At 44.5% G+C, this 23,033-nt stretch overlaps 19 non-coding genes across 19 annotated transcripts; all 19 read left to right on the forward strand.

The window, feature by feature from the left end:
* The first annotated feature begins 637 nt into the window (after nucleotides 1-637).
* Nucleotides 638-756, forward strand: LOC125733720 (5S ribosomal RNA). Its single transcript, XR_007393057.1, has one exon. It is a non-coding gene; the product is annotated as a 5S ribosomal RNA (ribosomal RNA).
* A 1,076-nt stretch (nucleotides 757-1,832) lies between these two features.
* Nucleotides 1,833-1,951, forward strand: LOC125736568 (5S ribosomal RNA). Its single transcript, XR_007395846.1, has one exon. It is a non-coding gene; the product is annotated as a 5S ribosomal RNA (ribosomal RNA).
* Nucleotides 1,952-3,027: 1,076 nt separating this feature from the next.
* LOC125730894 (5S ribosomal RNA) lies at nucleotides 3,028-3,146 on the forward strand. Its single transcript, XR_007391187.1, has one exon. It is a non-coding gene; the product is annotated as a 5S ribosomal RNA (ribosomal RNA).
* Nucleotides 3,147-4,219: 1,073 nt separating this feature from the next.
* Nucleotides 4,220-4,338, forward strand: LOC125732871 (5S ribosomal RNA). Its single transcript, XR_007392235.1, has one exon. It is a non-coding gene; the product is annotated as a 5S ribosomal RNA (ribosomal RNA).
* A 1,074-nt stretch (nucleotides 4,339-5,412) lies between these two features.
* Nucleotides 5,413-5,531, forward strand: LOC125732796 (5S ribosomal RNA). Its single transcript, XR_007392163.1, has one exon. It is a non-coding gene; the product is annotated as a 5S ribosomal RNA (ribosomal RNA).
* Nucleotides 5,532-6,607: 1,076 nt separating this feature from the next.
* LOC125735378 (5S ribosomal RNA) lies at nucleotides 6,608-6,726 on the forward strand. Its single transcript, XR_007394674.1, has one exon. It is a non-coding gene; the product is annotated as a 5S ribosomal RNA (ribosomal RNA).
* Nucleotides 6,727-7,801: 1,075 nt separating this feature from the next.
* Nucleotides 7,802-7,920, forward strand: LOC125730895 (5S ribosomal RNA). The gene has a single exon (XR_007391188.1). It is a non-coding gene; the product is annotated as a 5S ribosomal RNA (ribosomal RNA).
* A 1,072-nt stretch (nucleotides 7,921-8,992) lies between these two features.
* On the forward strand, nucleotides 8,993-9,111 carry LOC125732797 (5S ribosomal RNA). Its single transcript, XR_007392164.1, has one exon. It is a non-coding gene; the product is annotated as a 5S ribosomal RNA (ribosomal RNA).
* A 1,077-nt stretch (nucleotides 9,112-10,188) lies between these two features.
* Nucleotides 10,189-10,307, forward strand: LOC125731110 (5S ribosomal RNA). The gene has a single exon (XR_007391397.1). It is a non-coding gene; the product is annotated as a 5S ribosomal RNA (ribosomal RNA).
* Nucleotides 10,308-11,385: 1,078 nt separating this feature from the next.
* LOC125735893 (5S ribosomal RNA) lies at nucleotides 11,386-11,504 on the forward strand. Its single transcript, XR_007395176.1, has one exon. It is a non-coding gene; the product is annotated as a 5S ribosomal RNA (ribosomal RNA).
* A 1,076-nt stretch (nucleotides 11,505-12,580) lies between these two features.
* Nucleotides 12,581-12,699, forward strand: LOC125736768 (5S ribosomal RNA). Its single transcript, XR_007396038.1, has one exon. It is a non-coding gene; the product is annotated as a 5S ribosomal RNA (ribosomal RNA).
* A 1,078-nt stretch (nucleotides 12,700-13,777) lies between these two features.
* Nucleotides 13,778-13,896, forward strand: LOC125732425 (5S ribosomal RNA). Its single transcript, XR_007391805.1, has one exon. It is a non-coding gene; the product is annotated as a 5S ribosomal RNA (ribosomal RNA).
* A 1,081-nt stretch (nucleotides 13,897-14,977) lies between these two features.
* Nucleotides 14,978-15,096, forward strand: LOC125730943 (5S ribosomal RNA). The gene has a single exon (XR_007391236.1). It is a non-coding gene; the product is annotated as a 5S ribosomal RNA (ribosomal RNA).
* Nucleotides 15,097-16,174: 1,078 nt separating this feature from the next.
* On the forward strand, nucleotides 16,175-16,293 carry LOC125730863 (5S ribosomal RNA). The gene has a single exon (XR_007391152.1). It is a non-coding gene; the product is annotated as a 5S ribosomal RNA (ribosomal RNA).
* Nucleotides 16,294-17,371: 1,078 nt separating this feature from the next.
* LOC125733244 (5S ribosomal RNA) lies at nucleotides 17,372-17,490 on the forward strand. The gene has a single exon (XR_007392595.1). It is a non-coding gene; the product is annotated as a 5S ribosomal RNA (ribosomal RNA).
* Nucleotides 17,491-18,570: 1,080 nt separating this feature from the next.
* LOC125733710 (5S ribosomal RNA) lies at nucleotides 18,571-18,689 on the forward strand. Its single transcript, XR_007393048.1, has one exon. It is a non-coding gene; the product is annotated as a 5S ribosomal RNA (ribosomal RNA).
* A 1,084-nt stretch (nucleotides 18,690-19,773) lies between these two features.
* Nucleotides 19,774-19,892, forward strand: LOC125734581 (5S ribosomal RNA). Its single transcript, XR_007393888.1, has one exon. It is a non-coding gene; the product is annotated as a 5S ribosomal RNA (ribosomal RNA).
* A 1,086-nt stretch (nucleotides 19,893-20,978) lies between these two features.
* On the forward strand, nucleotides 20,979-21,097 carry LOC125736274 (5S ribosomal RNA). Its single transcript, XR_007395557.1, has one exon. It is a non-coding gene; the product is annotated as a 5S ribosomal RNA (ribosomal RNA).
* A 1,084-nt stretch (nucleotides 21,098-22,181) lies between these two features.
* Nucleotides 22,182-22,300, forward strand: LOC125733735 (5S ribosomal RNA). The gene has a single exon (XR_007393072.1). It is a non-coding gene; the product is annotated as a 5S ribosomal RNA (ribosomal RNA).
* Nucleotides 22,301-23,033: the final 733 nt, after the last annotated feature.

A 23,033-nucleotide genomic window follows, 5' to 3' on the forward strand; every position in this document is an offset into this window, starting at 1 on the left:
AGATTGGCCGGGGTAATTCACACCCTTCAATGCCAGCTTAATGTTTAGGTTAGTGGGAATCACAGAGGAATTAGGGATGGAAACTTCTTTGCTGGTGGTAGAAGCGGTCTGGTGAATTTTTAGAGAGAAGAGGCCGTCGATGTTTGAATGTAGAAAATTGTTCTGGCTGCAGCCTGCAGTATGGACTTGTTGGTGTGTGTAGCTCCCAGTGTTCTGACAGCGCAACGTTTTGGGGAAGCATGTGATTCAGCAGCTACCAGTGGGCTTCGTGCGGCGGAGATTTTGTGGCTGTTAGCGGAGTTGATTACAGAGGGTCGTTAAGAGAAGCCTGCATGCGGTAGGCAAATGAGTAATGTTTGCCGGCGGGGGACGTGCGGCGATTAACCTGTGCGGTAGTGAAAAGGAGTTAAAGAGAAGGAAGTGTGCGGATGCGGAAAGAATGGAATAATTGTGGTAGGCTGCCGGCTGAGTAGTTTGGTGAATGTTTGGTGTGGGTCCGGCGCTGCCGATTGGATGGTGGTGCTGCAGTGTGAGTCAGATAAAAAAAAAAAAAAAAACCAGGAGTAGGATCCAATGGGACCAACTGGCATGTATAGAGGCGTGTAATGCAAAAGGGCTGTTTTTGGTAGCGTCTCTCGCTTATGGCCATACCACCCTGAACACGCCCGATCTCGTCTGATCTCGGAAGCTAAGCAGGGTAGGGTCTGGTTAGTACTTGGATGGGAGACCACCTAGGAATACCAGGTGCTGTAAGCTTTTCTCACTTTTACTTTATACAGGGGGCGCTCCACTTCACGATTAATTTAAATCTATCACTCCCCTTCCATTTTACTATTTTATATATATATTTTTTTTTTCTGTCATTCATAAAGGCAGCTTTTAGAAACCGTTTTACTCTAAATACTTCCTGGTAATTCTAGGTGCTGTAAGCTGTTCGTGCCTTTATTCCACCAGGGCGCGATCTTCTCACAAACTTGAAGACTGTCACTCCCCATTCACGTTTTACAACTTATTGTTAATGATAAAGAGACAGCTTTTTACACACAGTTTTAAACAAAGTACTGATATTATTCCTCTTCAACTGACCGCTTTGTTTTCTATGCAAAAACCACTTCGCCACAGAAGACTGGATATTATTGGCATAGCAAGTTCTGCTCTTCTCCTTTCAAAACTTGCTAAAAGCTGTATTTAAAAGAACAGATTGGCCGAGGTAATTCACACCCTTCAATGCCAGCTTAATGTTTAGGTTAGTGGGAATCACAGAGGAATTACGGATGGAAACTTCTTTGCTGGTGGTAGAAGCGGTCTGGTGAATTTTTAGAGAGAAGAGGCTGTCGATGTTTGAATGTAGAAAATTGTTCTGGCTGCAGCCTGCAGTATGGACTTGTTGGTGTGTGTAGCTTCCAGTGTTCTGACAGCGCGACGTTTTGGGGAAGCATGTGATTCAGCAGCTACCAGTGGGCTTCGTGCGGCAGAGATTTTGTGGCTGTTAGCGGAGTTGATAACAGAGGGTCGTTAAGAGAAGCCTACATGCAGTAGGCAAAGGAGTAATGTTTGCCGGCGGGGGACGTGCGGCGATTAACCTGTGCGGTAGTGAAAAGGAGTTAAAAAGAAGGAAGTGTGCGGATGCGGAAAGAATGGAATAATTGTGGTAGGCTGCCGGCTGAGTAGTTTGGTGAATGTTTGGTGTTAGTCCGGCGCTGCCGATTGGATGGTGGTGCTGCAGTGTGAGTCAGATAAAAAAAAAAAAGAACATTAGTAGGATCCAATGGGACCAACTGGCATGTATAGAGGCGTGTAATGCAAAAGGGCTGTTTTTGGTAGCATCTCTCGCTTACGGCCGTACCACCCTGAAAACACCCGATCTCGTCTGATCTCGGAAACTAAACAGGGTAGAGTCTGGTTAGTACTTGGATGGGAGACCACCTGGGAATACCAGGTGCTGTAAGCTTTTCTCACTTTTACTTTATACAGGGGGCGCTCCACTTCACGATTAATTTAAATCTATCACTCCCCTTCCATTTTACTATTTTATATATATATATATTTTTTCTCTCATTCATAAAGGCAGCTTTTAGAAACCGTTTTACTCTAAATACTTCCTGGTAATTCTAGGTGCTGTAAGCTGTTCGTGCCTTTATTCCACCAGGGCGCGATCTTCTCACAAACTTGAAGACTGTCACTCCCCATTCACGTTTTACAACTTATTGTTAATGATAAAGAGACAGCTTTTTACACACAGTTTTAAACAAAGTACTGATATTATTCCTCTTAAACTGACCGCTTTGTTTTCTATGCAAAAACCACTTCGCCACAGAAGACTGGATATTATTGGCATAGCAAGTTCTGCTCTTCTCCTTTCAAAACTTGCTAAAAGCTGTATTTAAAAGAACAGATTGGCCGAGGTAATTCACACCCTTCAATGCCAGCTTAATGTTTAGGTTAGTGGGAATCACAGAGGAATTACGGATGGAAACTTCTTTGCTGGTGGTAGAAGCGGTCTGGTGAATTTTTAGAGAGAAGAGGCTGTCGATGTTTGAATGTAGAAAATTGTTCTGGCTGCAGCCTGCAGTATGGACTTGTTGGTGTGTGTAGCTTCCAATGTTCTGACAGCGCGACGTTTTGGGGAAGCATGTGATTCAGCAGCTACCAGTGGGCTTCGTGCGGCAGAGATTTTGTGGCTGTTAGCGGAGTTGATAACAGAGGGTCGTTAAGAGAAGCCTACATGCAGTAGGCAAAGGAGTAATGTTTGCCGGCGGGGGACGTGCGGCGATTAACCTGTGCGGTAGTGAAAAGGAGTTAAAAAGAAGGAAGTGTGCGGATGCGGAAAGAATGGAATAATTGTGGTAGGCTGCCGGCTGAGTAGTTTGGTGAATGTTTGGTGTGGGTCCGGCGCTGCCGATTGGATGGTGGGGCTGCAGTGTGAGTCAGATAAAAAAAAAAAAAAACAGGAGTAGGATCCAATGGGACTAACTGGCATGTATAGACGCGTGTAATGCAAAAGGGCTGTTTTTGGTAGCATCTCTCGCTTACGGCCATACCACCCTGAACACGTCCGATCTTGTCTGATCTCGGAAGCTAAGCAGGGTAGGGTCTGGTTTGTACCTGGATGGGAGACCACATGGGAATACCAGGTGCTGTAAGATTTTCTCACTTTTACTTTATACAGGGGGCGCTCCACTTCACGATTAATTTAAATCTATCACTCCCCTTCCATTTTACTATTTTATATATTTCTTTTTTCTCTCATTCATAAAGGCAGCTTTTACACACCGTTTTACTCTAAATACTGCCTGGTAATTCTAGGTGCTGTAAGCTGTTCGTACCTTTATTCCACCAGGGCGCGATCTTCTCACAAACTTGAAGACTGTCACTCCCCATTCACGTTTTACAACTTATTGTTAATGATAAAGAGACAGCTTTTTACACACAGTTTTAAACAAAGTACTGATATTATTCCTCTTCAACTGACCGCTTTGTTTTCTATGCAAAAACCACTTCGCCACAGAAGACTCGATATTATTGGCATAGCAAGTTCTGCTCTTCTCCTTTCAAAACTTGCTAAAAGCTGTATTTAAAAGAACAGATTGGCCGGGGTAATTCACACCCTTCAATGCCAGCTTAATGTTTAGGTTAGTGGGAATCACAGAGGAATTAGGGATGGAAACTTCTTTGCTGGTGGTAGAAGCGGTCTGGTGAATTTTTAGAGAGAAGAGGCCGTCGATGTTTGAATGTAGAAAATTGTTCTGGCTGCAGCCTGCAGTATGGACTTGTTGGTGTGTGTAGCTCCCAGTGTTCTGACAGCGCGACGTTTTGGGGAAGCATGTGATTCAGCAGCTACCAGTGGGCTTCGTGCGGCGGAGATTTTGTGGCTGTTAGCGGAGTTGATAACAGAGGGTCGTTAAGAGAAGCATGCATGCAGTAGGCAAAGGAGTAATGTTTGCCGGCGGGGGACGTGCGGCGATTAACCTGTGCGGTAGTGAAAAGGAGTTAAAAAGAAGGAAGTGTGCGGATGCGGAAAGAATGGAATAATTGTGGTAGGCTGCCGGCTGAGTAGTTTGGTGAATGTTTGGTGTGGGTCCGGCGCTGCCGATTGGATGGTGGTGCTGCAGTGTGAGTCAGATAAAAAAAAAAAAAAAACAGGAGTAGGATCCAATGGGACTAACTGGCATGTATAGACGCGTGTAATGCAAAAGGGCTGTTTTTGGTCACGTCTCTCGCTTACGGCCATACCACCCTGAACACGCCCGATCTCATCCGATCTCGGAAGCCAAGCAGGGTAGGGTCTGGTCAGTACTTGGATGGGAGACCTCCTGGGAATACCAGGTGCTGTAAGCTTTTCTCACTTTTACTTTATACAGGGGGCGCTCCACTTCACGATTAATTTAAATCTATCACTCCCCTTCCATTTTACTATTTTATATATATATATATTTTTCTCTCATTCATAAACGTAGCTTTTACACACCGTTTTACTCTAAATACTTCCTGGTAATTCTAGGTGCTGTAAGCTGTTCGTGCCTTTATTCCACCAGGGCGCGATCTTCTCACAAACTTGAAGACTGTCACTCCCCATTCACGTTTTACAACTTATTGTTAATGATAAAGAGACAGCTTTTTACACACAGTTTTAAACAAAGTACTGATTTTATTCCTCTTCAACTGACCGCTTTGTTTTCTATGCAAAAACCACTTCGCCACAGAAGACTCGATATTATTGGCATAGCAAGTTCTGCTCTTCTCCTTTCAAAACTTGCTAAAAGCTGTATTTAAAAGAACAGATTGGCCGGGGTAATTCACACCCTTCAATGCCAGCTTAATGTTTAGGTTAGTGGGAATCACAGAGGAATTAGGGATGGAAACTTCTTTGCTGGTGGTAGAAGCGGTCTGGTGAATTTTTAGAGAGAAGAGGCCGTCGATGTTTGAATGTAGAAAATTGTTCTGGCTGCAGCCTGCAGTATGGACTTGTTGGTGTGTGTAGCTCCCAGTGTTCTGACAGCGCGACGTTTTGGGGAAGCATGTGATTCAGCAGCTACCAGTGGGCTTCGTGCGGCGGAGATTTTGTGGCTGTTAGCGGAGTTGATAACAGAGGGTCGTTAAGAGAAGCCTGCATGCAGTAGGCAAAGGAGTAATGTTTGCCGGCGGGGGACGTGCGGCGATTAACCTGTGTGGTAGTGAAAAGGAGTTAAAAAGAAGGAAGTGTGCGGATGCGGAAAGAATGGAATAATTGTGGTAGGCTGCCGGCTGAGTAGTTTGGTGAATGTTTGGTGTGGGTCCGGCGCTGCCGATTGGATGGTGGTGCTGCAGTGTGAGTCAGATAAAAAAAAAAAGAACATTAGTAGGATCCAATGGGACCAACTGGCATGTATAGAGGCGTGTAATGCAAAAGGGCTGTTTTTGGTAGCATGTCTCGCTTACGGCCATACCACCCTGAACACACCCGATCTCGTCTGATCTTGGAAGCTAAGCAGGGTAGGGTCTGGTTAGTACTTGGATGGGAGACCACCTGGGAATACCAGGTGCTGTAAGCTTTTCTCACTTTTACTTTATACAGGGGGCGCTCCACTTCACGATTAATTTAAATCTATCACTCCCCTTCCATTTTACTATTTTATATATATATTTTTTTTTTCTCTCATTCATAAAGGCAGCTTTTAGAAACCGTTTTACTCTAAATACTTCCTGGTAATTCTAGGTGCTGTAAGCTGTTCGTGCCTTTATTCCACCAGGGCGCGATCTTCTCACAAACTTGAAGACTGTCACTCCCCATTCACGTTTTACAACTTATTGTTAATGATAAAGAGACAGCTTTTTACACACAGTTTTAAACAAAGTACTGATATTATTCCTCTTCAACTGACCGCTTTGTTTTCTATGCAAAAACCACTTCGCCACAGAAGACTCGATATTATTGGCATAGCAAGTTCTGCTCTTCTCCTTTCAAAACTTGCTAAAAGCTGTATTTAAAAGAACAGATTGGCCGGGGTAATTCACACCCTTCAATGCCAGCTTAATGTTTAGGTTAGTGGGAATCACAGAGGAATTAGGGATGGAAACTTCTTTGCTGGTGGTAGAAGCGGTCTGGTGAATTTTTAGAGAGAAGAGGCCGTCGATGTTTGAATGTAGAAAATTGTTCTGGCTGCAGCCTGCAGTATGGACTTGTTGGTGTGTGTAGCTCCCAGTGTTCTGACAGCGCGACGTTTTGGGGAAGCATGTGATTCAGCAGCTACCAGTGGGCTTCGTGCGGCGGAGATTTTGTGGCTGTTAGCGGAGTTGATAACAGAGGGTCGTTAAGAGAAGCCTGCATGCAGTAGGCAAAGGAGTAATGTTTGCCGGCGGGGGACGTGCGGCGATTAACCTGTGCGGTAGTGAAAAGGAGTTAAAAAGAAGGAAGTGTGCGGATGCGGAAAGAATGGAATAATTGTGGTAGGCTGCCGGCTGAGTAGTTTGGTGAATGTTTGGTGTGGGTCCGGCGCTGCCGATTGGATGGTGGTGCTGCAGTGTGAGTCAGATAAAAAAAAAAAAGAACATTAGTAGGATCCAATGGGACCAACTGGCATGTATAGAGGCGTGTAATGCAAAAGGGCTGTTTTTGGTAGCATCTCTCGCTTACGGCCGTACCACCCTGAAAACACCCGATCTCGTCTGATCTCGGAATTCAAACAGGGTAGGGTCTGGTTAGTACTTGGATGGGAGACCACCTGGGAATACCAGGTGCTGTAAGCTTTTCTCACTTTTACTTTATACAGGGGGCGCTCCACTTCACGATTAATTTAAATCTATCACTCCCCTTCCATTTTACTATTTTATATATATATATATTTTTTCTCTCATTCATAAAGGCAGCTTTTAGAAACCGTTTTACTCTAAATACTTCCTGGTAATTCTAGGTGCTGTAAGCTGTTCGTGCCTTTATTCCACCAGGGCGCGATCTTCTCACAAACTTGAAGACTGTCACTCCCCATTCACGTTTTACAACTTATTGTTAATGATAAAGAGACAGCTTTTTACACACAGTTTTAAACAAAGTACTGATATTATTCCTCTTCAACTGACCGCTTTGTTTTCTATGCAAAAACCACTTCGCCACAGAAGACTGGATATTATTGGCATAGCAAGTTCTGCTCTTCTCCTTTCAAAACTTGCTAAAAGCTGTATTTAAAAGAACAGATTGGCCGAGGTAATTCACACCCTTCAATGCCAGCTTAATGTTTAGGTTAGTGGGAATCACAGAGGAATTACGGATGGAAACTTCTTTGCTGGTGGTAGAAGCGGTCTGGTGAATTTTTAGAGAGAAGAGGCTGTCGATGTTTGAATGTAGAAAATTGTTCTGGCTGCAGCCTGCAGTATGGACTTGTTGGTGTGTGTAGCTTCCAGTGTTCTGACAGCGCGACGTTTTGGGGAAGCATGTGATTCAGCAGCTACCAGTGGGCTTCGTGCGGCAGAGATTTTGTGGCTGTTAGCGGAGTTGATAACAGAGGGTCGTTAAGAGAAGCCTACATGCAGTAGGCAAAGGAGTAATGTTTGCCGGCGGGGGACGTGCGGCGATTAACCTGTGCGGTAGTGAAAAGGAGTTAAAAAGAAGGAAGTGTGCGGATGCGGAAAGAATGGAATAATTGTGGTAGGCTGCCGGCTGAGTAGTTTGGTGAATGTTTGGTGTGGGTCCGGCGCTGCCGATTGGATGGTGGGGCTGCAGTGTGAGTCAGATAAAAAAAAAAAAAACAGGAGTAGGATCCAATGGGACTAACTGGCATGTATAGACGCGTGTAATGCAAAAGGGCTGTTTTTGGTAGCATCTCTCGCTTACGGCCATACCACCCTGAACACGTCCGATCTTGTCTGATCTCGGAAGCTAAGCAGGGTAGGGTCTGGTTTGTACCTGGATGGGAGACCACATGGGAATACCAGGTGCTGTAAGATTTTCTCACTTTTACTTTATACAGGGGGCGCTCCACTTCACGATTAATTTAAATCTATCACTCCCCTTCCATTTTACTATTTTATATATTTATTTTTTCTCTCATTCATAAAGGCAGCTTTTACACACCGTTTTACTCTAAATACTGCCTGGTAATTCTAGGTGCTGTAAGCTGTTCGTGCCTTTATTCCACCAGGGCGCGATCTTCTCACAAACTTGAAGACTGTCACTCCCCATTCACGTTTTACAACTTATTGTTAATGATAAAGAGACAGCTTTTTACACACAGTTTTAAACAAAGTACTGATATTATTCCTCTTCAACTGACCGCTTTGTTTTCTATGCAAAAACCACTTCGCCACAGAAGACTCGATATTATTGGCATAGCAAGTTCTGCTCTTCTCCTTTCAAAACTTGCTAAAAGCTGTATTTAAAAGAACAGATTGGCCGGGGTAATTCACACCCTTCAATGCCAGCTTAATGTTTAGGTTAGTGGGAATCACAGAGGAATTAGGGATGGAAACTTCTTTGCTGGTGGTAGAAGCGGTCTGGTGAATTTTTAGAGAGAAGAGGCCGTCGATGTTTGAATGTAGAAAATTGTTCTGGCTGCAGCCTGCAGTATGGACTTGTTGGTGTGTGTAGCTCCCAGTGTTCTGACAGCGCGACGTTTTGGGGAAGCATGTGATTCAGCAGCTACCAGTGGGCTTCGTGCGGCGGAGATTTTGTGGCTGTTAGCGGAGTTGATAACAGAGGGTCGTTAAGAGAAGCCTGCATGCAGTAGGCAAAGGAGTAATGTTTGCCGGCGGGGGACGTGCGGCGATTAACCTGTGCGGTAGTGAAAAGGAGTTAAAAAGAAGGAAGTGTGCGGATGCGGAAAGAATGGAATAATTGTGGTAGGCTGCCGGCTGAGTAGTTTGGTGAATGTTTGGTGTGGGTCCGGCGCTGCCGATTGGATGGTGGTGCTGCAGTGTGAGTCAGATAAAAAAAAAAAAGAACATTAGTAGGATCCAATGGGACCAACTGGCATGTATAGAGGCGTGTAATGCAAAAGGGCTGTTTTTGGTAGCATGTCTCGCTTACGGCCATACCACCCTGAACACACCCGATCTCGTCTGATCTTGGAAGCTAAGCAGGGTAGGGTCTGGTTAGTACTTGGATGGGAGACCACCTGGGAATACCAGGTGCTGTAAGCTTTTCTCACTTTTACTTTATACAGGGGGCGCTCCACTTCACGATTAATTTAAATCTATCACTCCCCTTCCATTTTACTATTTGATATATATTTTTTTTTTTTCTCTCATTCATAAAGGCAGCTTTTAGAAACCGTTTTACTCTAAATCCTTCCTGGTAATTCTAGGTGCTGTAAGCTGTTCGTGCCTTTATTCCACCAGGGCGCGATCTTCTCACAAACTTGAAGACTGTCACTCCCCATTCACGTTTTACAACTTATTGTTAATGATAAAGAGACAGCTTTTTACACACAGTTTTAAACAAAGTACTGATATTATTCCTCTTCAACTGACCGCTTTGTTTTCTATGCAAAAACCACTTCGCCACAGAAGACTCGATATTATTGGCATAGCAAGTTCTGCTCTTCTCCTTTCAAAACTTGCTAAAAGCTGTATTTAAAAGAACAGATTGGCCGGGGTAATTCACACCCTTCAATGCCAGCTTAATGTTTAGGTTAGTGGGAATCACAGAGGAATTAGGGATGGAAACTTCTTTGCTGCTGGTAGAAGCGGTCTGGTGAATTTTTAGAGAGAAGAGGCCGTCGATGTTTGAATGTAGAAAATTGTTCTGGCTGCAGCCTGCAGTATGGACTTGTTGGTGTGTGTAGCTCCCAGTGTTCTGACAGCGCGACGTTTTGGGGAAGCATGTGATTCAGCAGCTACCAGTGGGCTTCGTGCGGCGGAGATTTTGTGGCTGTTAGCGGAGTTGATAACAGAGGGTCGTTAAGAGAAGCCTGCATGCAGTAGGCAAAGGAGTAATGTTTGCCGGCGGGGGACGTGCGGCGATTAACCTGTGCGGTAGTGAAAAGGAGTTAAAAAGAAGGAAGTGTGCGGATGCGGAAAGAATGGAATAATTGTGGTAGGCTGCCGGCTGAGTAGTTTGGTGAATGTTTGGTGTGGGTCCGGCGCTGCCGATTGGATGGTGGTGCTGCAGTGTGAGTCAGATAAAAAAAAAAAAAAAACAGGAGTAGGATCCAATGGGACTAACTGGCATGTATAGAGGCGTGTAATGCAAAAGGGCTGTTTTTGGTAGCATCTCTCGCTTACGGCCATACCACTCTGAACATGCCCGATCTCGTCTAATTTTGGAAGCTAAGCAGGGTAGGGTCTGGTTAGTACTTGGATGGGAGACCACCTGGGAATACCAGGTGCTGTAAGCTTTTCTCACTTTTACTTTATACAGGGGGCGCTCCACTTCACGATTAATTTAAATCTAGCACTCCCCTTCCATTTTACTATTTTATATATATATTTTTTTTTTTCTCTCATTCATAAAGGCAGCTTTTAGAAACCGTTTTACTCTAAATACTTCCTGGTAATTCTAGGTGCTGTAAGCTGTTCGTGCCTTTATTCCACCAGGGCGCGATCTTCTCACAAACTTGAAGACTGTCACTCCCCATTCACGTTTTACAACTTATTGTTAATGATAAAGAGACAGCTTTTTACACACAGTTTTAAACAAAGTACTGATATTATTCCTCTTCAACTGACCGCTTTGTTTTCTATGCAAAAACCACTTCGCCACAGAAGACTCGATATTATTGGCATAGCAAGTTCTGCTCTTCTCCTTTCAAAACTTGCTAAAAGCTGTATTTAAAAGAACAGATTGGCCGGGGTAATTCACACCCTTCAATGCCAGCTTAATGTTTAGGTTAGTGGGAATCACAGAGGAATTAGGGATGGAAACTTCTTTGCTGGTGGTAGAAGCGGTCTGGTGAATTTTTAGAGAGAAGAGGCCGTCGATGTTTGAATGTAGAAAATAGGTCTGGCTGCAGCCTGCAGTATGGACTTGTTGGTGTGTGTAGCTCCCAGTGTTCTGACAGCGCGACGTTTTGGGGAAGCATGTGATTCAGCAGCTACCAGTGGGCTTCGTGCGGCGGAGATTTTGTGGCTGTTAGCGGAGTTGATAACAGAGGGTCGTTAAGAGAAGCCTGCATGAGGTAGGCAAAGGAGTAATGTTTGCCGTCGGGGGACGTGCGGCGATTAACCTGTGCGGTAGTGAAAAGGAGTTAAAAATAAGGAAGTGTGCGGATGCGGAAAGAATGGAATAATTGTGGTAGGCTGCCGGCTGAGTAGTTTGGTGAATGTTTGGTGTGGGTCCGGCGCTGCCGATTGGATGGTGGTGCTGCAGTGTGAGTCAGATAAAAAAAAAAAAAAAACAGGAGTAGGATCCAATGGGACTAACTGGCATGTATAGACGCGTGTAATGCAAAAGGGCTGTTTTTGGTAGCATCTTTCGCTTACGGCCATACCACCCTGAACACGCCCGATCTCGTCTGATCTCGGAAGCTAAGGAGGGTAGGTTCTGGTTAGTACTTGGATGGGAGACCACCTGGGAATACCAGGGGCTGTAAGCTTTTCTCACTTTTACTTTATACAGGGGGTGCTCCACTTCACGATTTATTTAAATCTATCACTCCCTTTCCATTTTACTATTTTATATATATATTTTTTTTTCTCTCATTCATAAAGGCAGCTTTTACACACCGTTTTACTCTAAATACTTCCTGGTAATTCTAGGTGCTGTAAGCTGTCCGTGCCTTTATTCCACCAGGGCGCGATCTTCTCACAAACTTGAAGACTGTCACTCCCCATTCACGTTTTACAACTTATTGTTAATGATAAAGAGACAGCTTTTTACACACAGTTTTAAACAAAGTACTGATATTATTCCTCTTCAACTGACCGCTTTGTTTTCTATGCAAAAACCACTTCGCCACAGAAGACTCGATATTATTGGCATAGCAAGTTCTGCTCTTCTCCTTTCAAAACTTGCTAAAAGCTGTATTTAAAAGAACAGATTGGCCGGGGTAATTCACACCCTTCAATGCCAGCTTAATGTTTAGGTTAGTGGGAATCACAGAGGAATTAGGGATGGAAACTTCTTTGCTGGTGGTAGAAGCGGTCTGGTGAATTTTTAGAGAGAAGAGGCCGTCGATGTTTGAATGTAGAAAATTGTTCTGGCTGCAGCCTGCAGTATGGACTTGTTGGTGTGTGTAGCTCCCAGTGTTCTGACAGCGCGACGTTTTGGGGAAGCATGTGATTCAGCAGCTACCAGTGGGCTTCGTGCGGCGGAGATTTTGTGGCTGTTAGCGGAGTTGATAACAGAGGGTCATTAAGAGAAGCCTGCATGCAGTAGGCAAAGGAGTAATGTTTGCCGGCGGGGGACGTGCGGCGATTAACCTGTGCGGTAGTGAAAAGGAGTTAAAAATAAGGAAGTGTGCGGATGCGGAAAGAATGGAATAATTGTGGTAGGCTGCCGGCTGAGTAGTTTGGTGAATGTTTGGTGTGGGTCCGGCGCTGCCGATTGGATGGTGGTGCTGCAGTGTGAGTCAGATAAAAAAAAAAAAAAAACAGGAGTAGGATCCAATGGGACTAACTGGCATGTATAGACGCGTGTAATGCAAAAGGGCTGTTTTTGGTAGCATCTTTCGCTTACGGCCATACCACCCTGAACACGCCTGATCTCGTCTGATCTCGGAAGCTAAGGAGGGTAGGTTCTGGTTAGTACTTGGATGGGAGACCACCTGGGAATACCAGGTGCTGTAAGCTTTTCTCACTTTTACTTTATACAGGGGGTGCTCCACTTCACGATTTATTTAAATCTATCACTCCCCTTCCATTTTACTATTTTATATATATTTTTTTTTTCTCTCATTCATAAAGGCAGCTTTTACACACCGTTTTACTCTAAATACTTCCTGGTAATTCTAGGTGCTGTAAGCTGTTCGTGCCTTTATTCCACCAGGGCGCGATCTTCTCACAAACTTGAAGACTGTCACTCCCCATTCACGTTTTACAACTTATTGTTAATGATAAAGAGACAGCTTTTTACACACAGTTTTAAACAAAGTACTGATATTATTCCTCTTCAACTGACCGCTTTGTTTTCTATGCAAAAACCACTTCGCCACAGAAGACTCGATATTATTGGCATAGCAAGTTCTGCTCTTCTCCTTTCAAAACTTGCTAAAAGCTGTATTTAAAAGAACAGATTGGCCAGGGTAATTCACACCCTTCAATGCCAGCTTAATGTTTAGGTTAGTGGGAATCACAGAGGAATTAGGGATGGAAACTTCTTTGCTGGTGGTAGAAGCGGTCTGCTGAATTTTTAGAGAGAAGAGGCCGTCGATGTTTGAATGTAGAAAATTGTTCTGGCTGCAGCTTGCAGTATGGACTTGTTGGTGTGTGTAGCTCCCAGTGTTCTGACAGTGCGACGTTTTGGGGAAGCATGTGATTCAGCAGCTACCAGTGGGCTTTGTGCGGCGGAGATTTTGTGGCTGTTAGCGGAGTTGATAACAGAGGGTCGTTAAGAGAAGCCTGCATGCAGTAGGCAAAGGAGTAATGTTTGCCGGCGGGGGACGTGCGGCGATTAACCTGTGCGGTAGTGAAAAGGAGTTAAAGAGAAGGAAGTGTGCGAATGCGGAAAGAATGGAATAATTGTGGTAGGCTGCCGGCTGAGTAGTTTGGTGAATGTTTGGTGTGGGTCCGGCGCTGCCGATTGGATGGTGGGGCTGCAGTGTGAGTCAGATAAAAAAAAAAAAAAAAAACCAGGAGTAGGATCCAATGGGACTAACTGGCATGTATAGACGCGTGTAATGCAAAAGGGCTGTTTTTGGTAGCATCCCTCGCTTACGGCCATACCACCCTGAACACGCCCGATCTCGTCTGATCTCGGAAGCCAAGCAGGGTAGGGTCTGGTTAGTACTTGGATGGGAGACCTCCTGGGAATACCAGGTGCTGTAAGCCTTTCTCACTTTTACTTTATACAGGGGGCGCTCCACTTCACGATTAATTTAAATCTATCACTCCCCTTCCATTTTACTATTTTATATATATATATATATTTTTTTCTCTCATTCATAAAGGCAGCTTTTAGAAACCGTTTTACTCTAAATACTTCCTGGTAATTCTAGGTGCTGTAAGCTGTTCGTGCCTTTATTCCACCAGGGCGCGATCTTCTCACAAACTTGAAGACTGTCACTCCCCATTCACGTTTTACAACTTATTGTTAATGATAAAGAGACAGCTTTTTACACACAGTTTTAAACAAAGTACTGATATTATTCCTCTTCAACTGACCGCTTTGTTTTCTATGCAAAAACCACTTCGCCACAGAAGACTCGATATTATTGGCATAGCAAGTTCTGCTCTTCTCCTTTCAAAACTTGCTAAAAGCTGTATTTAAAAGAACAGATTGGCCGGGGTAATTCACACCCTTCAATGCCAGCTTAATGTTTAGGTTAGTGGGAATCACAGAGGAATTAGGGATGGAAACGTCTTTGCTGGTGGTAGAAGCGGTCTGGTGAATTTTTAGAGAGAAGAGGCCGTCGATGTTTGAATGTAGAAAATTGTTCTGGCTGCAGCCTGCAGTATGGACTTGTTGGTGTGTGTAGCTCCCAGTGTTCTGATAGCGCGACGTTTTGGGGAAGCATGTGATTCAGCAGCTACCAGTGGGCTTCGTGCGGCGGAGATTTTGTGGCTGTTAGCGGAGTTGATAACAGAGGGTCGTTAAGAGAAGCCTGCATGCAGTAGGCAAAGGAGTAATGTTTGCCGGCGGGGGACGTGCGGCGATTAACCTGTGCGGTAGTGAAAAGGAGTTAAAAAGAAGGAAGTGTGCGGATGCGGAAAGAATGGAATAATTGTGGTAGCCTGCCGGCTGAGTAGTTTGGTGAATGTTTGGTGTGGGTCCGGCGCTGCCGATTGGATGGTGGGGCTGCAGTGTGAGTCAGATAAAAAAAAAAAAAAAAGCAGGAGTAGGATCCAATGGGACTAACTGGCATGTATAGACGCGTGTAATGCAAAAGGGCTTTTTTTGGTAGCATCTTTCGCTTACGGCCATACCACCCTGAACACGCCCGATCTCGTCTGATCTCGGAAACTAAGGAGGGTAGGTTCTGGTTAGTACTTGAATGGGAGACCACCTGGGAATACCAGGTGCTGTAAGCTTTTCTCACTTTTACTTTATACAGGGGGCGCTCCACTTCACGATTTATTTAAATCTATCACTCCCCTTCCATTTTACTATTTTATATATATATATTTTTTTTTCTCTCATTCATAAAGGCAGCTTTTACACACCGTTTTACTCTAAATACTTCCTGGTAATTCTAGCTGCTGTAAGCTGTCCGTGCCTTTATTCCACCAGGGCGCGATCTTCTCACAAACTTGAAGACTGTCACTCCCCATTCACGTTTTACAACTTATTGTTAATGATAAAGAGACAGCTTTTTACACACAGTTTTAAACAAAGTACTGATATTATTCCTCTTCAACTGACCGCTTTGTTTTCTATGCAAAAACCACTTCGCCACAGAAGACTCGATATTATTGGCATAGCAAGTTCTGCTCTTCTCCTTTCAAAACTTGCTAAAAGCTGTATTTAAAAGAACAGATTGGCCGGGGTAATTCACACCCTTCAATGCCAGCTTAATGTTTAGGTTAGTGGGAATCACAGAGGAATTAGGGATGGAAACTTCTTTGCTGGTGGTAGAAGCGGTCTGGTGAATTTTTAGAGAGAAGAGGCCGTCGATGTTTGAATGTAGAAAATTGTTCTGGCTGCAGCCTGCAGTATGGACTTGTTGGTGTGTGTAGCTCCCAGTGTTCTGACAGCGCGACGTTTTGGGGAAGCATGTGATTCAGCAGCTACCAGTGGGCTTCGTGCGGCGGAGATTTTGTGGCTGTTAGCGGAGTTGATAACAGAGGGTCATTAAGAGAAGCCTGCATGCAGTAGGCAAAGGAGTAATGTTTGCCGGCGGGGGACGTGCGGCGATTAACCTGTGCGGTTGTGAAAAGGAGTTAAAAAGAAGGAAGTGTGCGGATGCGGAAAGAATGGAATAATTGTGGTAGGCTGCCGGCTGAGTAGTTTGGTGAATGTTTGGTGTGGGTCCGGCGCTGCCGATTGGATGGTGGTGCTGCAGTGTGAGTCAGATAAAAAAAAAAAAAAACCAGGAGTAGGATCCAATGGGACTAACTGGCATGTATAGACGCGTGTAATGCAAAAGGGCTGTTTTTGGTCACGTCTCTCGCTTATGGCCATACCACCCTGAACACGCCCGATATCGTCTGGTCTCGGAAGCTAAGCAGGGTAGGTTCTGGTTAGTACTTGGATGGGAGACCACCTGGGAATACCAGGTGCTGTAAGCTTTTCTCACTTTTACTTTATACAGGGGGCGCTCCACTTCACGATTAATTTAAATCTATCACTCCCCTTCCATTTTACTATTTTATATATATATATTTTTTTCTCTCATTCATAAAGGCAGCTTTTACACACCGTTTTACTCTAAATACTTCCTGGTAATTCTAGGTGCTGTAAGCTGTTCGTGCCTTTATTCCACCAGGGCGCGATCTTCTCACAAACTTGAAGACTGTCACTCCCCATTCACGTTTTACAACTTATTGTTAATGATAAAGAGACAGCTTTTTACACACAGTTTTAAACAAAGTACTGATATTATTCCTCTTCAACTGACCGCTTTGTTTTCTATGCAAAAACCACTTCGCCACAGAAGACTCGATATTATTGGCATAGCAAGTTCTGCTCTTCTCCTTTCAAAACTTGCTAAAAGCTGTATTTAAAAGAACAGATTGGCCGGGGTAATTCACACCCTTCAATGCCAGCTTAATGTTTAGGTTAGTGGGAATCACAGAGGAATTAGGGATGGAAACTTCTTTGCTGGTGGTAGAAGCGGTCTGGTGAATTTTTAGAGAGAAGAGGCCGTCGATGTTTGAATGTAGAAAATTGTTCTGGCTGCAGCCTGCAGTATGGACTTGTTGGTGTGTGTAGCTCCCAGTGTTCTGACAGCGCGACGTTTTGGGGAAGCATGTGATTCAGCAGCTACCAGTGGGCTTCGTGCGGCGGAGATTTTGTGGCTGTTAGCGGAGTTGATAACAGAGGGTCGTTAAGAGAAGCCTGCATGCAGTAGGCAAAGGAGTAATGTTTGCCGGCGGGGGACGTGCGGCGATTAACCTGTGCGGTAGTGAAAAGGAGTTAAAAAGAAGGAAGTGTGCGGATGCGGAAAGAATGGAATAATTGTGGTAGGCTGCCGGCTGAGTAGTTTGGTGAATGTTTGGTGTGGGTCCGGCGCTGCCGATTGGATGGTGGGGCTGCAGTGTGAGTCAGATAAAAAAAAAAAAAAAGAACATTAGTAGTATCCAATGGGACCAACTGGCATGTATAGAGGCGTGTAATGCAAAAGGGCTGTTTTCGGTAGCATCTCTCGCTTACGGCCATACCACCCTGAACACGCCTGATCTCGTCTGATCTCGGAAGCTAAGCAGGGTAGGGTCTGGTTAGTACTTGGATGGGAGACCACCTGGGAATACCAGGTGCTGTAAGCTTTTCTCACTTTTACTTTATACAGGGGGCGCTCCACTTCACGATTAATTTAAATCTATCACTCCCCTTCCATTTTACTATTTTATATATATATATTTTTTTTCTCTCATTCATAAAGGCAGCTTTTAGAAACCGTTTTACTCTAAATACTTCCTGGTAATTCTAGGTGCTGTAAGCTGTTCGTGCCTTTATTCCACCAGGGCGCGATCTTCTCACAAACTTGAAGACTGTCACTCCCCATTCACGTTTTACAACTTATTGTTGATGATAAAGAGACAGCTTTTTACACACAGTTTTAAACAAAGTACTGATATTATTCCTCTTCAACTGACCGCTTTGTTTTCTATGCAAAAACCACTTCGCCACAGAAGACTCGATATTATTGGCATAGCAAGTTCTGCTCTTCTCCTTTCAAAACTTGCTAAAAGCTGTATTTAAAAGAACAGATTGGCCAGGGTAATTCACACCCTTCAATGCCAGCTTAATGTTTAGGTTAGTGGGAATCACAGAGGAATTAGGGATGGAAACTTCTTTGCTGGTGGTAGAAGCGGTCTGCTGAATTTTTAGAGAGAAGAGGCCGTCGATGTTTGAATGTAGAAAATTGTTCTGGCTGCTGCTTGCAGTATGGACTTGTTGGTGTGTGTAGCTCCCAGTGTTCTGACAGCGCGACGTTTTGGGGAAGCATGTGATTCAGCAGCTACCAGTGGGCTTCGTGCGGCGGAGATTTTGTGGCTGTTAGCGGAGTTGATAACAGAGGGTCGTTAAGAGAAGCCTGCATGCAGTAGGCAAAGGAGTAATGTTTGCCGGCGGGGGACGTGCGGCGATTAACCTGTGCGGTAGTGAAAAGGAGTTAAAGAGAAGGAAGTGTGCGGATGCGGAAAGAATGGAATAATTGTGGTAGGCTGCCGGCTGAGTAGTTTGGTGAATGTTTGGTGTGGGTCCGGCGCTGCCGATTGGATGGTGGGGCTGCAGTGTGAGTCAGATAAAAAAAAAAAAAAAAAACCAGGAGTAGGATCCAATGGGACTAACTGGCATGTATAGACGCGTGTAATGCAAAAGGGCTGTTTTTGGTAGCATCCCTCGCTTACGGCCATACCACCCTGAACACGCCCGATCTCGTCTGATCTCGGAAGCCAAGCAGGGTAGGGTCTGGTTAGTACTTGGATGGGAGACCTACTGGGAATACCAGGTGCTGTAAGCCTTTCTCACTTTTACTTTATACAGGGGGCGCTCCACTTCACGATTAATTTAAATCTATCACTCCCCTTCCATTTTACTATTTTATATATATATATATTTTTTTTTTCTCTCATTCCTAAAGGCAGCTTTTAGAAACCGTTTTACTCCAAATACTTCCTGGTAATTCTAGGTGCTGTAAGCTGTTCGTGCCTTTGTTCCACCAGGGTGCGATCTTCTCACAAACTTGAAGACTGTCACTCCCCATTCACGTTTTACAACTTATTGTTGATGATAAAGAGACAGCTTTTTACACACAGTTTTAAACAAAGTACTGATATTATTCCTCTTCAACTGACCGCTTTGTTTTCTATGCAAAAACCACTTCGCCACAGAAGACTCGATATTATTGGCATAGCAAGTTCTGCTCTTCTCCTTTCAAAACTTGCTAAAAGCTGTATTTAAAAGAACAGATTGGCCAGGGTAATTCACACCCTTCAATGCCAGCTTAATGTTTAGGTTAGTGGGAATCACAGAGGAATTAGGGATGGAAACTTCTTTGCTGGTGGTAGAAGCGGTCTGCTGAATTTTTAGAGAGAAGAGGCCGTCGATGTTTGAATGTAGAAAATTGTTCTGGCTGCTGCTACCAGTATGGACTTGTTGGTGTGTGTAGCTCCCAGTGTTCTGACAGCGCGACGTTTTGGGGAAGCATGTGATTCAGCAGCTACCAGTGGGCTTCGTGCGGCGGAGATTTTGTGGCTGTTAGCGGAGTTGATAACAGAGGGTCGTTAAGAGAAGCCTGCATGCAGTAGGCAAAGGAGTAATGTTTGCCGGCGGGGGACGTGCGGCGATTAACCTGTGCGGTAGTGAAAAGGAGTTAAAGAGAAGGAAGTGTGCGGATGCGGAAAGAATGGAATAATTGTGGTAGGCTGCCGGCTGAGTAGTTTGGTGAATGTTTGGTGTGGGTCCGGCGCTGCCGATTGGATGGTGGGGCTGCAGTGTGAGTCAGATAAAAAAAAAAAAAAAAAACCAGGAGTAGGATCCAATGGGACTAACTGGCATGTATAGACGCGTGTAATGCAAAAGGGCTGTTTTTGGTAGCATCCCTCGCTTACGGCCATACCACCCTGAACACGCCCGATCTCGTCTGATCTCGGAAGCCAAGCAGGGTAGGGTCTGGTTAGTACTTGGATGGGAGACCTCCTGGGAATACCAGGTGATGTAAGCCTTTCTCACTTTTACTTTATACAGGGGGCGCTCCACTTCACGATTAATTTAAATCTATCACTCCCCTTCCATTTTACTATTTTATATATATATATATATATTTTTTTTTCTCTCATTCCTAAAGGCAGCTTTTAGAAACCGTTTTACTCTAAATACTTCCTGGTAATTCTAGGTGCTGTAAGCTGTTCGTGCCTTTATTCCACCAGGGCGCGATCTTCTCACAAACTTGAAGACTGTCACTCCCCATTCACGTTTTACAACTTATTGTTAATGATAAAGAGACAGCTTTTTACACACAGTTTTAAACAAAGCACTGATATTATTCCTCTTCAACTGACCGCTTTGTTTTCTATGCAAAAACCACTTCGCCACAGAAGACTCGATATTATTGGCATAGCAAGTTCTGCTCTTCTCCTTTCAAAACTTGCTAAAAGCTGTATTTAAAAGAACAGATTGGCCGGGGTAATTCACACCCTTCAATGCCAGCTTAATGTTTAGGTTAGTGGGAATCACAGAGGAATTAGGGATGGAAACTTCTTTGCTGGTGGTAGAAGCGGTCTGGTGAATTTTTAGAGAGAAGAGGCCGTCGATGTTTGAATGTAGAAAATTGTTCTGGCTGCAGCCTGCAGTATGGACTTGTTGGTGTGTGTAGCTCCCAGTGTTCTGACAGCGCGACGTTTTGGGGAAGCATGTGATTCAGCAGCTACCAGTGGGCTTCGTGCGGCGGAGATTTTGTGGCTGTTAGCGGATTTGATAACAGAGGGTCGTTAAGAGAAGCCTGCATGCAGTAGGCAAAGGAGTAATGTTTGCCGGCGGGGGACGTGCGGCGATTAACCTGTGCGGTAGTGAAAAGGAGTTAAAAAGAAGGAAGTGTGCGGATGCGGAAAGAATGGAATAATTGTGGTAGGCTGCCGGCTGAGTAGTTTGGTGAATGTTTGGTGTGGGTCCGGCGCTGCCGATTGGATGGTGGGGCTGCAGTGTGAGTCAGATAAAAAAAAAAAAAAAGAACATTAGTAGTATCCAATGGGACCAACTGGCATGTATAGAGGCGTGTAATGCAAAAGGGCTGTTTTCGGTAGCATCTCTCGCTTACGGCCATACCACCCTGAACACGCCTGATCTCGTCTGATCTCGGAAGCTAAGCAAGTTAGGGTCTGGTTAGTACTTGGATGGGAGACCTCCTGGGAATACCAGGTGCTGTAAGCCTTTCTCACTTTTACTTTATACAGGGGGCGCTCCACTTCACGATTAATTTAAATCTATCACTCCCCTTCCATTTTACTATTTTATATATATATATATTTTTTTTTTCTCTCATTCCTAAAGGCAGCTTTTAGAAACCGTTTTACTCCAAATACTTCCTGGTAATTCTAGGTGCTGTAAGCTGTTCGTGCCTTTATTCCACCAGGGCGCGATCTTCTCACAAACTTGAAGACTGTCACTCCCCATTCACGTTTTACAACTTATTGTTGATGATAAAGAGACAGCTTTTTACACACAGTTTTAAACAAAGTACTGATATTATTCCTCTTCAACTGACCGCTTTGTTTTCTATGCAAAAACCACTTCGCCACAGAAGACTCGATATTATTGGCATAGCAAGTTCTGCTCTTCTCCTTTCAAAACTTGCTAAAAGCTGTATTTAAAAGAACAGATTGGCCAGGGTAATTCACACCCTTCAATGCCAGCTTAATGTTTAGGTTAGTGGGAATCACAGAGGAATTAGGGATGGAAACTTCTTTGCTGGTGGTAGAAGCGGTCTGCTGAATTTTTAGAGAGAAGAGGCCGTCGATGTTTGAATGTAGAAAATTGTTCTGGCTGCTGCTTGCAGTATGGACTTGTTGGTGTGTGTAGCTCCCAGTGTTCTGACAGCGCGACGTTTTGGGGAAGCATGTGATTCAGCAGCTACCAGTGGGCTTCGTGCGGCGGAGATTTTGTGGCTGTTAGCGGAGTTGATAACAGAGGGTCGTTAAGAGAAGCCTGCATGCAGTAGGCAAAGGAGTAATGTTTGCCGGCGGGGGACGTGCGGCGATTAACCTGTGCGGTAGTGAAAAGGAGTTAAAGAGAAGGAAGTGTGCGGATGCGGAAAGAATGGAATAATTGTGGTAGGCTGCCGGCTGAGTAGTTTGGTGAATGTTTGGTGTGGGTCCGGCGCTGCCGATTGGATGGTGGGGCTGCAGTGTGAGTCAGATTAAAAAAAAAAAAAAAAACCAGGAGTAGGATCCAATGGGACTAACTGGCATGTATAGACGCGTGTAATGCAAAAGGGCTGTTTTTGGTAGCAACCCTCGCTAACGGCCATACCACCCTGAACACGCCCGATCTCGTCTGATCTCGGAAGCCAAGCAGGGTAGGGTCTGGTTAGTACTTGGATGGGAGACCTCCTGGGAATACCAGGTGCTGTAAGCCTTTCTCACTTTTACTTTATACAGGGGGCGCTCCACTTCACGATTAATTTAAATCTATCACTCCCCTTCCATTTTACTATTTTATATATATATATATTTTTTTTTTTTTCTCTCATTCCTAAAGGCAGCTTTTAGAAACCGTTTTACTCTAAATACTTCCTGGTAATTCTAGGTGCTGTAAGCTGTTCGTGCCTTTATTCCACCAGGGCGCGATCTTCTCACAAACTTGAAGACTGTCACTCCCCATTCACGTTTTACAACTTATTGTTAATGATAAAGAGACAGCTTTTTACACACAGTTTTAAACAAAGCACTGATATTATTCCTCTTCAACTGACCGCTTTGTTTTCTATGCAAAAAGCACTTCGCCACAGAAGACTCGATATTATTGGCATAGCAAGTTCTGCTCTTCTCCTTTCAAAACTTGCTAAAAGCTGTATTTAAAAGAACAGATTGGCCGGGGTAATTCACACCCTTCAATGCCAGCTTAATGTTTAGGTTAGTGGGAATCACAGAGGAATTAGGGATGGAAACTTCTTTGCTGGTGGTAGAAGCGGTCTGGTGAATTTTTAGAGAGAAGAGGCCGTCGATGTTTGAATGTAGAAAATTGTTCTGGCTGCAGCCTGCAGTATGGACTTGTTGGTGTGTGTAGCTCCCAGTGTTCTGACAGCGCAACGTTTTGGGGAAGCATGTGATTCAGCAGCTACCAGTGGGCTTCGTGCGGCGGAGATTTT

Source organism: Brienomyrus brachyistius, chromosome 2, assembly GCF_023856365.1.
Source record: "Brienomyrus brachyistius isolate T26 chromosome 2, BBRACH_0.4, whole genome shotgun sequence".
NCBI classification, from domain to species: domain Eukaryota; kingdom Metazoa; phylum Chordata; class Actinopteri; order Osteoglossiformes; family Mormyridae; genus Brienomyrus; species Brienomyrus brachyistius.